Source organism: Harpia harpyja, chromosome 10 (assembly GCF_026419915.1).
Source record: "Harpia harpyja isolate bHarHar1 chromosome 10, bHarHar1 primary haplotype, whole genome shotgun sequence".
NCBI lineage: Eukaryota > Metazoa > Chordata > Aves > Accipitriformes > Accipitridae > Harpia > Harpia harpyja.
In genome coordinates, this window is record NC_068949.1 from 46469775 (window position 1) to 46485143 (window position 15369).

A 15369-nucleotide genomic window follows, 5' to 3' on the forward strand; every position below is an offset into this window, starting at 1 on the left:
CTGCGGGCCTGGGCACACCGAGGAGATGGGATCGGGGCTCCGGTGAGCCCCTCGCCTGCCTTGCCCGTCAGCCCTTAGCTGCTGCAGCGTGCAGGAAACTCTCTCCCGCGGGCTGATTTATGCTGGGTGCGAAAGCTGCCGGGAATGGAAAGGTCTCTTCCCTGGAATCGGCCGGGCCGGACGCCGTTTTCCAGCCCGGGGAAGGATGGTTTATGGGTGTGCGGCTGCGAGGCGTGCGCGGGGCAGGGAGCAGGCAGGCCAGCAGCACGCCGGCCGCAGGAGGACGGACGGTGCGGAGCTGCGGCGCTGGTAACGTTATTGCTGCGGCGGTTGTTGGCCGCACCTTGCGATTTATGGAGGCCACGTTTCTAAGAATAACAGCTGATAATGTCAGCAACAATGCCTGGCACCATGTCGCCGGTGATGGAAATGCCAGACGGTGTCACGATGGCACGTGACAGCGGTTATCTGCCCGCCCGAGCGGGGACAGGCAGTGCCGCTGGGGTACAGCTGAGCACCTAGCTGCTCCTCCGAGGGAATGAACTTCTCCTCCAGCCCCAAACGCGCGGAGCAGGCAGCGGCGTGGTCAGAATAGTGATTAGTCCGCACGTTAATAACGGCCCAGCCGCACTCGTCATGCGGCTAACGCATTGCAGCGTGGCACAGCGGCTCTGGGGAAGCACGGGGGGTCGGTGCCAGCGGCTCCCAGCCCCCCCTCCAGCCGCTGCAGCAGGTAGATGAGCGCTCCTGAGAGTGGAAACCACCATCCTGTTCTGAAATCATCTTTGTCTGCATTTATTGTATTTGCTTGTTCCAGGGGAGGCCTGCTTCCTCTGCTGCCCGGTGGAGAGGATTTCCTTGTTGAAATGCCACCATAATAAACACCTGCATAGTATTTACTGTTGCCTTGCTGTGTTTTTAACCCTGTATGGCTTCTTTCGTTTCAAACAGGAACTGACCCACACTTCCCGTTCTTTATCCATCCCACAATATTCGAGTCAAAACTTAATGTGGAGACCTGACAGGGTGATGGCCATCTGTTACGCTTTTGTTTTCTAGTCCCAGCTATCGAGGCTTTGTCAGAAATGACAAGGTCTGTTCTCGCAAAAAAGTCTGAAATACTGTGACACTCAGAAGCATTTTCCCACGTGATCCCCAAAAGTGCGGGCTGAGATCATTTACATCGAGGAGGCACCTGCTCTAAATGCTTTGAGAGTTTTAGGTCAAACTGCTGACGTTCAGAGGCGTGTTTCTGACGGTGAGCTGCGCCTGCCGCGGGCTGGCTCCGCAGCGTGTGCCTGCTGCCGGCCACCGCTGCGGGACCGTGCGGGGACCGTGCCGGGCTCTTCTCCTCCCGCTCCTCGGCAGGACCGAGGGCACTCAGGCCAGGAGCGCGAGCGGCATCCGCTTGGCTATTTCTGCAGGTATGGGCATGCAGGCCACGCTGAAGGTGCTTTCAAAATCCTAGCTGTATGTGCATTCGTGTCACATCACTTGTCTTTTTGTGTATGCTCAGGGCTTGAGAAATAAGCTTTGACGTTCAGGAAAAAACCAAACCCAAAAAGAAATCAAAGAAGAGATTACGGATAAAAAGGAGCAAGCAGAGACAGAGGAGCAGCTGTCAGGATGGACAATGAATGCTGCACAAAAGAAAGGACAAATCTGCTGAAAATAATGCCCAGGAAGCTAAAGCTGCATTGCTAGTATGTGGGTAGAATTGGGTAGAGTTGTATTTTCTGAAGCAAATGTAGAAGCTGTTTGGAAATGTCCAATATTTAAAAACAGGAGAGGTAAATACTATTTCATCGAGCTCTTTGGACATGCTGCATTTACATTTTAGGTTTCCCACATAAAATGGGGACTTCTTCATGTGTTCTGCAGGACCGCACGTTTGTACCATTTATTTTCTCAGAAGAAGGTGCTGCTGTCCGTGAAGGTGCCAAGGTGTGCCATTCCCCCGGACTTGCTGTTTTGCAGAACGGTGCTTTCGCCCTCGGCCAGAAAGGAGCAATGCTTTGGAGAGAGCTGTGAAAATGGGGAAGCCCGGCGTGCCCACCTGATGAGGAGGAAGACCGAGAGGTCCCGCGCTGCAGCACAGAGCAGGGGAGCGAGGGGGCAGCGGGGCCGGGGGAGGCTGCACAGAGCACGACGCAGGGCACCCACGCAGGGCACCCACGCAGGGCACCCGCCCTGCCGCGCTCCCGGCCAGCCCCTCGCCGCTCTGCTTGTCGAGCGAGCGCGGCAGCAAGCGTGCGGCGCAGCAGAGCTCCCTTCGCCCCTTACCTGGGTGCGGGGAGGCCGGGGAGACCCCGGCAGCCCCCAGCCTCACCCGCATGGTTGCACTGACTTCAGTAGCCCTGTGCCAGCGCACATCGGCTGTGATAACTTCTGCTGTTACAACGTGTAGGAGAACCACGTTTCTCTATCCAGTTAGTACTAAGGCACAGCTCTCACTGAAAACTAACTTTACGAAAATAAATAGGAAGTAAAACAATCTATCACAGATGTCTGACTTTGGAAGCGTGCTTTGTCAGCACCTTGAGGGCACTGCTCAGCCCTAATGGCCCTGACCAGCCCCACCTGGACCCCCCCCCTCCGCCCATGCCCAGGACCCCATTTCAGCCCAGCCCAGGGCTGCTGCAGGATGCTGGCCTCCAGTCCTGCCTGATGCCCATGGGAGATGTGACTGAGCCAGCTCGGTAACCTCAGTTGTGGAGGGGTTTCTGCGAGGAGTTGTGTACATCTAGTTTTCATCTAGGTAAGTCGAACACGATGCTGCTGAACTGCAGGGTTTGTAGTCTGTGTCCTGCCATTCTCACGTGGGGATCTAAATGTTTCCAAGCTGGTTTGTCCTGTGCTATTGCAGTACGTGCTGTTATATGCGTAAAAGTCAGATTTTGCTGCTGGGAGAATGGCTACTTGCTTTAAAATGTAGGTCACCGCATGTTAGACCTACTGTACTCAGAGCGCTGTTGAATCCATGTGCTGTAGTTCTATAAATCTGGTTTTAAGTGCTTTCAGAAAATTGAACTGCAGAAGGCAATGCTCCTAGCAGATTCTCTTTTGCCTATTACTGAGTTAACTATACAACAATAATAATAAAAACAACAAATTGAAAATACAAAGTGTAGGAGTTGTGTGTTCTGCGAAACCTTACAAGGAAAATCTCCTTTTGCTTTCAGGACATGATGGAATCAAGTACCTTTTGTAAGGCCTTAAGATTATAAGGGAGACCTTATGCAGCATGTTTGTGCTTCAGAAATTGTGAAGGCTTTCCAGTGATGCATCTCAGGGGAATCCTAGTAATTGAGGCCACCTCTTAAAACAAGGCTCAGACTTAAATTATAAAGTGCATGTGTTCCATGATTTAGATGAAATGCTTTAACTTGTGAGCTCTACTGTAGATTAATTTATGACACGGAGAAGGCTTGTTACTGGGTTTCCTCTGTCTGGCTTATTTATTAACATCCTGAACCTTCATATGAATGGTCGTACTGATTTCTGAAAATTACTTAATAAAACTGAAGCTATTTCCTAAAAATAGGAGAGCAAATAGGCAGGATGCTGGGATCCGCATAGGCAGGCTTTGATATAGGTGCTAGGCAGCTTTTGCAAATGTGTTCATGACATTTTACTTTGTTTCTACGCTTGCTGCTTTCTGCTGGAAGACTGAATTTACCTAATAAATATTTTTCTTTTCTTAAGTTCCAACAAGGCAGTCTTAACAGTTTTCAGTATCACTGCTCAGTGTCAGCTCTTCCAAGGACAAGCTGGATCCCCTTTGCACCCTGTCTGTTCTGCGTTGGCTTTCCCTGCCTTGCAGAATTAACACCCCTGGGAGGTGTCGAAGAGCAGCCATGCTGCACCGGAGACTGGGCACAGGACTCTGCAGATGGAAACAGGGCTGGAGAGCTGATCTACCAGATGCAAGCTGCTGAGGAAGAGGTTAGTGATCTGCAAAGCTTGTCCCAGGCACTGTGCCACCCTTGCGTCAGTGGTGACGTACGGTCATGACTGTCCCCTAGAACAGATGAGCACAGCTCTACGGAGCATCCCTCGTCCTCATCTCCATCGAGTCAGAGTCCAAACTGCAAAGTCTCGGTGAGATTTGCCCCGTGGGGACGGATCCAGCCAGCTGAGACTGGCATGTTTTGCTCTGTTGGACTGGCCCTATTGCCTGGGGAGAGTAGCTCAGGGCATGGCTTGAAGCAGTACGCAGGCTGGCTTTAAAACTGAGTTTGTGGTCTAAAACTATCTGAAGCTGTCCTGTGCAGTGTCCCGGGCAGAGGAAGCCAGCTGCTGTTGCCTGTCCCTTAGCAATACCTTGTTTCTGTCACTGTGCGCGGCACACAGGAGTGGTGCGCGCCCCATCTGCATCCCCAGCGTCTCTACCGCAGCTGCACCGTCCGCAGCAGTCGGTGCTGGCACTGCTTCCTCTGCCCAACGTGCAGCTCGTGTTGCAGCAACGCTTTGGCTGAAGTGCTGCAGTCTGCACATCCTTCCTATCAGAGAAAAAAACAAAATGTGCTGATGAACTGGAAAGTACTGGATCAGATCTGGCCAGTTTCCCAGTGAGTGGCTATGTGCCTCTGTGTGACCCGTGGGACTCAGATGTCCCCTGCTCAGCTCCTACCTTGTGAACAGCAACACTGTCTCCCCTTTGCACGGGGATGACTCCGCTTTACTGCGAAATACTGACAATGACTGCCCATGGATAAAATGTTTCCTGGATTTCAGGGGTACCTTTCTGAAGCACATAGTGGTTTGGGCACGTAGCTCCTATTCTCACCAGTAGCCAACTGCATCTGCCTGTGCCCTGACCATGGATGGGGTCCTGGCATTTTAGCTCCCATCAGGGTATGGAGACACACTGGAGTGAGGAAAACAAAACAGCAAAAAACCAACACCCCAACCCCCCCAAATTTATCAGGAGCTGTTGGTAAATTAGTGCTAGTATTTTACCTGCTAGATTCTGTAAAGGGAATAAGGAAACTATACCAAGCTGTATTTCTATAGCAGTGTGAGGAATTCTGCCTCTTTACTATGTTTTCTGCTGGTATTCATCTTTTGAAGACATCTGAAATCATGTAACTAAGGAATGAGGCTAATACAGGACTTTCATCACTACCAAAAAAATCTGTAGACGGAGAAGTTGTCTTGCTAAATTCCCTGCACTATTTCTTGGGGGTAGGAAGGGTCAGACCTCAGGGTGAAAGCCTAGATCAAAATGTGCTCCATCTGCATTTTGGCTTAGTAAAATACTAAATATATAAACAGGCCCTTTATCATGAAATACATTACAGACTCCTTCAGTCCCATCAGTCACTCCATCGCTGTCACGATTTCCCAGAGCTGATTTGGGTCAGCAAGAGATTCCTGGTGCAGGAAAACATCCTGTTTTTCCTTGCAGCCTGATCATTAGAGGGTTTCCAGCCTGGGAGCTGGACGGGGTGTGAAAAGGTGGGTTTATGCAGCTTTGGCTCTTCCAAGGTGCTAGAGCCAGGGGGAGGCTGATCAGCTCCAGGTTTAATTCAGTATGTCCTGAAGGCTTAAATCAAAGCATTGCAGGTGCCTAGCTGCTGAAATGGCCCATCAGGCTTGCAGATAACCTGCCTGACTCCACTTTCCCCAGGGCTGAGTGAGAAGGGGTATAAAGCTGCCACAGAAGCATTGTAGTTCTTGCAGAGACTCTTCAGTGGTCCCTGAAATTTCAGCTTTGATTCCTCTGCAAGCACTGGGCATACGTTCCCTGTTGGGCTGGGGCTGCGTTGCACCCTGTAACAGCTGGTAAAACACTGTTCTGCTACGAAATCTTGTTAGACCATCAACTTCTTGCAGTTTGCTTCTGAAATTTTCTCTGTGCTCAAAAAATGTACTATGCTGAGAGTCACAGTTCCTCCCAGGGTGATTATAAAACACCTCAAATCCACACGCTGAAGTGACCCCAACAGTTAATGGGAATGACAAATATTTTGGCTTAAGGGCTGTTTCAGTTGCAATGGTTTCAGTGCCAGTGCAGCTGGAAGTGGATGCGGGAATAGCACAGACAGGACAAATAATCCTGCACTACAATGAGCCTGCGATCCTTAAAATGTCCTGGGATCTGTTCATGTGAACTCTGGGATAAGTGCTTTTGCACAGGAAGTGTTTTGGAACAACGTTAGCATGACCTTGTAGCAAGACAGCAGCTGTCCCAAGCACAAGCTGGCAGGGTCAAGGCACGGAGGCAAATCACAGTACCTAGTCTGCACACCGGGTTTCCCTCCCCAGCCCTACAAACCCTCGTTTTTGCCCAGCAAGAGGAGCCGTGCAGCCGGAGGGGCTCTGGCAGCATGGCTGTTGGGGTTAGCAAGCTGCAGGACAAATCTTCTGCTTTCACCCCCAAAACAGGTCCCCCTTCCCAACGTGTGCCGGGGCTGTGTCAGCAGAGCGGAGCCGGGGTGCAGCAGAGGAGAGGGGGGGCCGGCGGAGGGAGGTCTGCAAGGGGAACCGGGACCTGCTCTGCTGGATGGTGACTCCGCTGGGATGAGTCGGGGCTGCAGCTGCAGCCCAGGCTGCTGGGAGGAAACCATTGCATCTGGAAACATCTGTCACAGGGACGGGGGAGTTGGCGTGCTGTGCAACCTCCTCCTGGGCTGGGGGCTGCGGGGGTCGTGTAGCTCTGGGCCGGGGGCCAACCAGGGCTGGGTGAGCATGGAGTAAGTACTGGATGGTCAGCAGAGAAACTCCAGGCTCGGAATAAAGTGTCCAAGGCTTTGAGGCTGACTTCAGAGCCCAGGGCTGGGGGTGTGAAGGAGTTGTGGTGTGTTGGGGAAGACGGCTGGTTTCTGAGAGCGGGAGGGAGGGATGGTGATGCCTCTGCAAGGCTCAGCTCTGGCCTGGGGACCAGAGAGCTGTCCTCAGGGGTGGCACTTTAGATTAAAAAAAAAACCAACCAAACCCACCAGAAAGTCTCTGGGGATGTGACCCCAGGGCAGCTTCTCAAATGCGAGGGGGGAGGCTAAAAAGCCCCCAGGCCCCTGGGTCGGGGTGAAGCACTGTGGGCGGGGGGGAGGAGCAGAGAGGGACAGTTGGGACCATCCTCACCACTGCCCCAAGCACCAAGGGTGGCTGCGGAGGGTGGTTAATCACTGCAGTTGTTTTTCTAGCTGACCCAATAATAACTTGTGGCTTGGAGCATCCCCCGGACACGAAGGCAGGAGAAGGTTGGGTGTCCCTGTGGGACACCCTGCAGGGACGGGCGCTGGTGATGCGCCACCGAGGCCGTGTTCCCTTCCCCTGGTCCTCGCTGCGCTGCAGGAGTTGGGCTTTCCCATGCTCCAGCAGAATTAAGTTATCCAAAGAATTTTTGTTTAACCTTGTCGACGTTCAGTATTTTTTCCCTCAGTCCCACCAGCACCAACGTTCTCACCAATCCACACTGCTGCAGCCAGCCGCCGTGCTGCCCTGCAGGGCTGGGTCTGTCAGACCATCCCCGGGACCAATCCTCACCTGCAGCCCCCCCGGCTGCTCTGGGCTGGGGATGGAGCCGGGGCGGCAAAGTCTCCTCTGTGTCATCCCCGGCTTCTCCCCGCACCAGGTCATTTTCCCTGGGACATCAATCACTGCTTTCAGGCCTGGTTTTGTTGCTGCTTCAGTGCGTAGTGATGAATCAAGCCCAGGCAGACAAAGCCTGTATTAATTTTGCTGCAGTCTGGTGCATTAATACACTAATTATTAACTATTATAAATCCTTTTTATGAGATTCTGAGCAATAACATCCCCTGTTCTAAAAATATACCAGGAAGGTAAGGAGGCACAAAAACATAAGTGCCAAAGAAGCTATTTTAATTTCCTAACATATTTCATGCTATTAATTTATGAGAAAACTGCTTGCTGTGGGTATTAAGCAATTAAATTACAGCTGCGGGCTGAAAATTTCAAATTAGGTAACATTTTCCCCCAAATGGCCACTCCATATTTGGAGCACAACCTGTGCTGGCTATTTTGGGGTTTGTATTTCACTTGTAAAATTTAAACATATATGCAAAGAGGAGCATTTTCAGTCCTGGCTATGTTGCAGCTGTGTCATTAAAACACAAATAGTCAGATTTACGTCTATGGCTGAACTGAACAAGTCCAAGTGACAGTCAGGAGCAGGGACCGGGGGGTCAGGGAGCCTTGGTGTGGGGAAGCGGGGAGTCCTGGGGGGGTTTGCAGTGACACCGTGCCGTGCAGAGTGCTGTGCAGCTCCTCGGAAGCCGCGGTGTGTGAGCCTGCAGCGCTGCTTCTGAGCTGATGGGCAGGAACTGCTTCATGATGGACAGGGGTTTCATCTAGAACCTGAAATAATACCAGCAAGCTGTTGAAAGGAGCGGGTGATCAGGCAGTGACAGAAACTTGGAGGAGCTTTTTTAAAAGCCCTAAAAAGAAATTTCTCAGGGTGTCGGACAGGGTTAGCGTTAGAGCTGTTGCATGCAATCCCTGAAAAATTGTTGTTTTTTCACCGGTAACTGAAACTGACTCCTAACAAACAAGTGTTTGAAACCCCTGGGTACTGTTAAAGATGAGGATCTGCTTTCACAATAAAGCTCAACTTCATTCTCAGCATTACTCCAACAAGTCACTAATTCAAGCAACGAAGAGGAAAACCGCTGCACGTTGCTTGGCTGGATGCTGAGGGTCGTCAACCTCCCTCACAGCCCGGCCGGGATTCGCGCAGCGGGCCGGGGGGGCCGGGGGGTCCCCCGGGAAGAGCTCCCCGCGGGCCTTGGCAGCCCTGCACCGCGCTGTACGGTCCCATCTTCTGGCAGAACCTGGGAACAGCAGGCAGGAAAGCTGCAGGAAAGCAGAGTCTGCTTTTTTTTTTCTTTTCTTTTTTTTTTTTTCCCCCTTGTATTTGCACAGAATTTTATTCCTTTGGAAAATGTCAGTTTCTCAAAACTGAAATTTTGCAGAGAGGAAAGGGCAGCTTTGCTTCATCTTCTGGCTCAAAGATTTTGAGGAAGAACTTGGGAGCTGTAAAAACATTTCGTTCTGGCCTTTTCTGCGTTGAAAAGCTCAGCCAATGCGTTTCACAATGATTTCTGGTTTGGGGAATTACTCACAATAAACCAAACTGCAGCTGAAGTCCAAGCGTGGGACCCATCTCCGCACAGTGAGCAGTGGGGAAACCAGCCGCAGACTGAAACATCTCCTGTGGAGGGGCTCAGGGACTTCAGGGGGGGCGAGGGTACCTCTGCCTCGCCAGCACCGCCAGGGACCAGCGCTCTTCTTCCATCACAGCTTTGCTACCCGTCCGAGTTGTCAGCTGTAGGCACGCGGCAGGCGGCTGTGGCCGGGAGGTGACACGTGGCCGGTGGCCGCACAGGCGCCCGCTGTCACGCCGTGCCATCCCGGAGCTGCTGCCACTCGCCCACCAGCCTGCGGAAGGTGCCCGGTGGCTGCGGTGCCACCCCCCGCTCTGGCTCTCGCAGAGGACGGGGAGCAGGACCCCGGGGGGCACATCAGACGTGGGTGTAGTGGTGGGCAGAAACTGGGTCTGGTTGGTTTTTAACGTACCACCCCACTCCTACGCGCCTGTGCGCAAGACAGTGGCCTTTTCATTCCCTAGATGCTGTGGCCTGTAGGGAGAAGATGTATATATTTTTGTTGCTCCGTTCAGCATGAAACACAAATAGGTGTTTTAGGGAGTGTTCCTGCTCCTGGTGTTTTGAGGGCCCACCAGCAGGAACGCAGACTGCCGACCTGCAGTGAAGCACAAGGCGCCTTCTTCCTGCCCATCTCAACACTGTGCTATTTCCAAGGAAACTCCCCCCCAAGATTTCCCTGTATTCCCTCCAGTTATATCGGGTGAGGACGTTTTAGGGGATGCATCTGCTTTCATTCAGAAAACACAGAGGCAAAGAGGGCATCTGGAGGATTTTATTGTGCCTTGTAGGAGGGACCAGACTCGTTAACGTACCACCTTGCTCACCAGCACAGCATGTTTCTGGACTTCTGTCCCCATCTCTGTGGGTAGCTGCCCCCCAGCATGTGGAGGAGGGCAATGGGGAGACCCCCTCCTGCCTCCATCCCTCCCTGCCCGGTCTCCTGGGAGGAGACACACAAAGCCGGGAAGCTGACGACAGCAAACCATGGAGTTAGTAAGACCAAGCATCACTAGGTGGTCCTTCCTGCAGGAGGAATGGGGGCCAAAGACCCCACAAGCAAATGGGGTGCAGTGCCCAGTAAGCAAACAGGATGGGCTGACAGACCATGCTTCATCTGCCCCAGGCCTCCCACCTCATACTGGAGCGACAGACCCCAAGCGGTGAAGGCATGTCCTGGCTCAAGGGAAATTTTATGTTCAGGCAAAATTTTGGAAGAGAGTTTTAACATTTGGTGAGTTTCCAAGTAGGAAATACAGACTGCATTTCATCTTGTCCTAAGAGGAGAGTCTCACAGGACTCCCACCCTCAGGGCTGTTAGTATTATACTTGAGTATAACAGGAAATATTGCATCTATCCATAAAGACAGAGGCCAACCATACAGCTGTCAAACACAGAGTACCAGGGCACTGTCAAATGACATCGTTTGAGCTATTCAATTGGTGTGATTTCCCATGCATCAACCAGAGGCTGGCAGTGCAGTGCTGTCTCTTGTTGACATCAGTTGGCACTTTTACACCTTATCAAACATCATATGCAATCTGTTGAATTAAAAAAAAAATCATGGACAAACATAGGAGCCTGCTTGGGACATGAGTGATTCTGCCACAGAGACCTACAGAAGCACTAATTCACTGATGGCTCAGTACCTGCAGTTTTGATTGAGAGGTCGTTTTGAGACCCACTGTTCCAAAACAAAGCTCTCTGGCTGTCATTCTTTGGCATGTACTAACTGGTGGCTTCTCTACAGCACACAGGGTCAACTATTCAAAGCCTTCAGGTTTGGTGAGTAACACGCCAGAAGGGTGGTGAGGCACTGGAGCAGGTCGCCCAGAGAGGTTGTGGCTGCCCCATCCCTGGAAGTGTTCAAGGCCAGGTTGGATGGGGCTTGGAGCAACCTGGTCTAGTGGAAGGTGTCCCTGCCCATGGCAGGGGGGTTGGAATGAGATGATCTTCAAGGTCCCTTCCAACCCAAACCATTCTGTGATTCTATGACTGAACTAAACAGAGATGATACATTCTTTTTTAAAAGCAATTGTCCCGCCTGTAGCAGTTCTTGGTATGCGAAGCCAACAAACTTTTCTATCAATCAGAAGGAAAAAGTTGGGTAGAGGACATCAGCAAGCAGCCGCTCCCCAGCGAGAGGCACGAAGTGTGCTGCTGCCCGTGCTGCCTGGATGCGAACACACAACGTACAATGCTACATTTGCATAGTCTAGGGTAATGCAGAAGAGCTTTTAAAAGCACAGAAGAACGTGTACACAAGGGGAAGTCATGCTATTTAGATAAGCACACCTTGACCTTTACAGCTGCTGGCAAAGCAGCCCGTTTTCCTCTGCTCGCCAGCTCTGCAGGCGGTGCTGAGCCCTCCAGGCTGGCAGCCCAGTAACGCCTGCCCGTGTTGCGGGCACGGCGGGGGGCTTGTGCTGGCTGGCTCCTCAACCTCCAAAACACATGTTAAATATTGGGGCAGACTGTGCTCCACCCATGCACCGGCTGCTTTTGCATGGGGACATGTATGCGAACGATGGGGCTGCTCCCCACAGCACAGGGTGGTGGGATGGGGCTGCTCCCCACAGCAGGTAGTGGTTGGACGGGGCTTGCTCTGGGGCTGCTGAACAGCTCTGCTGGCTGAGCAGATCCATCTTTTCCAGCAGAGAGATGCTGAAAGAGAAGAGCACAAGGTATTCTGGGCTTTTAATATTTTAAGGCCTGTTTTCATAGTCCTAAAATAGCCTTTTTCCTTGTAATAAAACAGAACAATTGCTTGACAGCTCCCAGAATAATACATTTCCTACTCCACATCCTAGAACTATGTGAGCAACTGAGCCACAGAGGGATCAAGCCTGCCGTGCACGACATGACAGACTCAGGATACTGGTGCTCACCTGCACACCTGGGCACCTTTGCACACCTCTGACCAGGGAAGCCCTCACAGCGAACAGGTTCACCTGAATTACTGTGAATTGCCTTCAAGGTTCTGCATTCCAGATGGCACCATGAAAACCGGTTTCGGAAAACTTGCTTTGTGGGCAGCGCACCCTGGGTAGCGCCTGCTCTTCCGTTCTGAATGCAGGGTGTTTCGGAGCGGTCACGGTGGTGTTTCGGAGCGGTCACGGTGGTGTTTCGGGGCAGTCACTGCGGTGTTTCGGAGCAGTCGCTGCCCATACAGCAGCCCCTGGAGCAGTTTGCTCTGCAGATGCTGTACCAAGCCAAGGCCTGCTGGCTGGGCAAATGCTTCTCACTGCTGCTTGGCTTGGTATTCGTTTGCTGATCTGTTTTAGGAGAGCCATAAAAATCACCTGTAACCCTCAATAATTATTTTAGTTATTTCTTCTCAAGAGTTAGCACTATCAAACATGCATGGCCAATTTTTTTTATTATCAAGCATTTGAGAGAAAGAGAGTGTTTTGTGGTTGAAATGAATCACTGGAGTTATTCACAGAGCACGGATGTTACGAGCAGAATCATTTCATTAACAAGCATGGCTGGTAAAACATAATTGCTGCTTAAATTCTTAATAACTAAGTAAATCAAATATTTACCCCTTAAAAGTGAATGTTGATAAGTCCCACAGCAATGCACTGATTTACAAGGCCAATACAAACATGATTTATTTGCACCATAGTCTTTTATGAAGAGTTACAATGGCATTAACTTCAGGCAAATAGCTTTTCAGAAATTGGGACATACTTACTTGTGACCTTTAAAATACAAGTTCCAGACTGTGGCTCATCCACCAGTCTTAAAACCACCATGTTCCTCTCTCAGAGCACAACCAGAGGGCGGAGAGCGGAAACAAGGGAGTGAAAGATTCCCCGTGTACACAGCCTGAGCCAAAGGGAATCTCGTCAGTGGACTTTGACGTTTTTATCTGGGAACCTTTCAAATTATCTGCAAGGCTGTATGACTCCAAACTCCTCTTCTGCAAATCAGCTTCCACAAATTGCAAATCCTTGCCTGTTTGTGGCAGGAGCGGGGATGCTAACAGGGAAGGTGGGAGCGGTGCACCCAACCCTTGGCCGGTTTTGCCACCCGAGGGAAGCATTTCTCGTTTTTCCAGTAAGAAAAAGCCAAGGGCACGCCGTTTTTCCAGTAAGAAAAAGCCAAGGGCACGCCATTTTTCCAGTAAGAAAAAGCCAAGGTCATGCCAAGGGAAAGCCCGGCTGCCCCGAGGCAGAGGCAGGGCTGCAGTCCCAGCAGAGGACCCGTTCCAACCCCCCCCGGCGCCCAGGCTGGCCTTGCAGCCGGGACCCCGAGTCCTTCGGCAGCCCCGCTCCTGGAAAGGGCCAGCAGCATCTGCAGCAAATGTCGGGAGACTTGTGGGACTGGTCCGGGGCTGTGTGCCGGGAGGAGCTGGGCAGAGGTGCCTGGCTCGGCTTCTGACTGCTGTTCTAAAAGGAGAAAAAAGTAATGAAGATGCTCAGGAGAACTTTTAACAAAAGGAAAAGCACCAGTGGATGTATAACACAGAAGGGGTGGTTTTCTGTAAGACACTTTGCTCACAAGTAGGAATTTAAAAACCACGCAGTTACATTTTTCACCCCAAGAGGTTTTTCTACCAAGGACTCAGAAAACGCATGTAAGGGGGTGGCCTCATGTAGCGTCTCAGCACGTTGCTGTGAATGCCATGCAGTCCTCGTGCAGGACAGCCTGTCGCAGGAGCAGAGTTAAGCCCAGGAAGGAAAAGCTTTTTTTTTTTTCTCCCAAATTGATCTCCTTGGCTTTGGTGTTGGCCAGCTGAAACCTGCTGTTAAAGCTGTGGGCTGGAAGAAGGTGGGGATGCCAAGAAGGTTTGCCCTCTTGATTTTGTTATACACAGATTGTCATTTCTGAGCTGCAGGATAGCTGCAAAATTTGGGTAGGAAATTTAGGGTTTTTTTAACGGCTACTTGTGTTGTTTTGCTACTGTAAATTCTTTCCAGCATGCTGCGCTAAGGACTGTCAGGATGTAAAAATACTCTTTTATCAGGAGCTAATTCTGGGCAGGGCCCTGGCACCCGTGACTTGCATGGCAGCGCCGCGGGCAGGACCGAACATGGCGAGAGGCACCAGAGCTGGGTGCTGCCCTGGCCGGGCACGTCTCCCGGCCGACGGTGCGGGGCCACGCTGGCACCCGCCGGCACCCGCACCCACAGGGAACAGCTCCCACCCCGGGTGGGCTGCAGCCTAGCGGGGGCGAGTGAGCTCCCTCTCTACCGACAGCTTGAAACTGGTGGGTGAGAAGGAGAAGCTCTTCCCCGATGGTGAATTGTTGCCTCTCCGCACATCCCGGGCTCCCCGTCCCACCCAGCCCCCAGCACCCGTGGAGCAGAGGGATGAGCCATCGCTGCTACACGGGTGTCATCCTCGGAAGCAGGGACCGGTTGCATGGTCTGCTTTGAAATTGTATCAGCGTAAAAGGCAGTGTGGATTCTGCTGCAGGGTCATTTCTGTCTGAGGACTAAATAAAGGCTTCTAAAAATACAAAGGGAATTTGCAAAATGAGAAAATGGTTTATACAATGAGGCATATCACTCTGAAGCAAGAGAAAACATCAGCTTTGGAGCTGAAAACATTTTGTTCCTGGAGTCTAAACACTGTCAATGTATGGTACTCAGAGGGAGGCAAGATCAAGCTGCTGGGATGCAAGGAAAATGAAAAAAAAAAAAATCACTTTTCTTTCTTTTGCTTTGTGTGCTTACACAGCTGCTGCTCCAGGCTCATAAAGGCTGTCCTGTCCTTCTGGTACCTCTCCCCCAGCATTTACCTGGGCTCTTGCTGCATCTTTCAGAGGAAGAATTAATACAGTTCTAAAATACATCTTCTCTACCCCTTCTGTTGAAATTTTGGCCTGCGCTTTGGCCACTTCTGCTCCGAGCACTCGCAGGCTCCAGCCTGCAGGATGTCTGTGCCCGGATCCGGATCCGTGGCTGTCCGTGTGCCTCCACCCTGCGCTGGGCTCCCCGTCTCTGCCGCATCTGGGGGGTCCCACGGGCCAGCGGTGGGCTCACGGCACGCCAGGCACCTCCCGGCGAGGAGCAGCTATGGGCAAAAGAGAGTCGAGAGCATCCTGGAGGAAACGCTCCGGAGGCAGCGCAGCGGGAGGTGAGGGGGTGAAGCGAGGAGGGTGACTTCATTCCTCGCTGTTCGCAGGGGGAGCAGCGGGTGTGCGCTGCCCGTGCCATGGCGGGTGCCATGGGGTCAGGGTCCCGCTCCCCCGGGAGCACGGCGCAGGCTGCCCATAAGCCGCACGCCCGG

The 15369-nt window shown here is 52.0% G+C and overlaps 1 long non-coding RNA gene across 1 annotated transcript; it reads left to right on the top strand.

Annotated features, from left to right (window-relative positions):
* The first annotated feature begins 247 nt into the window (after positions 1-247).
* On the top strand, positions 248-14113 carry LOC128147465 (uncharacterized). Its single transcript, XR_008237026.1, has 4 exons — positions 248-1424; positions 1517-2758; positions 3706-3945; positions 11940-14113. It is a non-coding gene; the product is annotated as an uncharacterized LOC128147465 (long non-coding RNA).
* The last annotated feature ends 1256 nt before the right edge of the window (positions 14114-15369 follow it).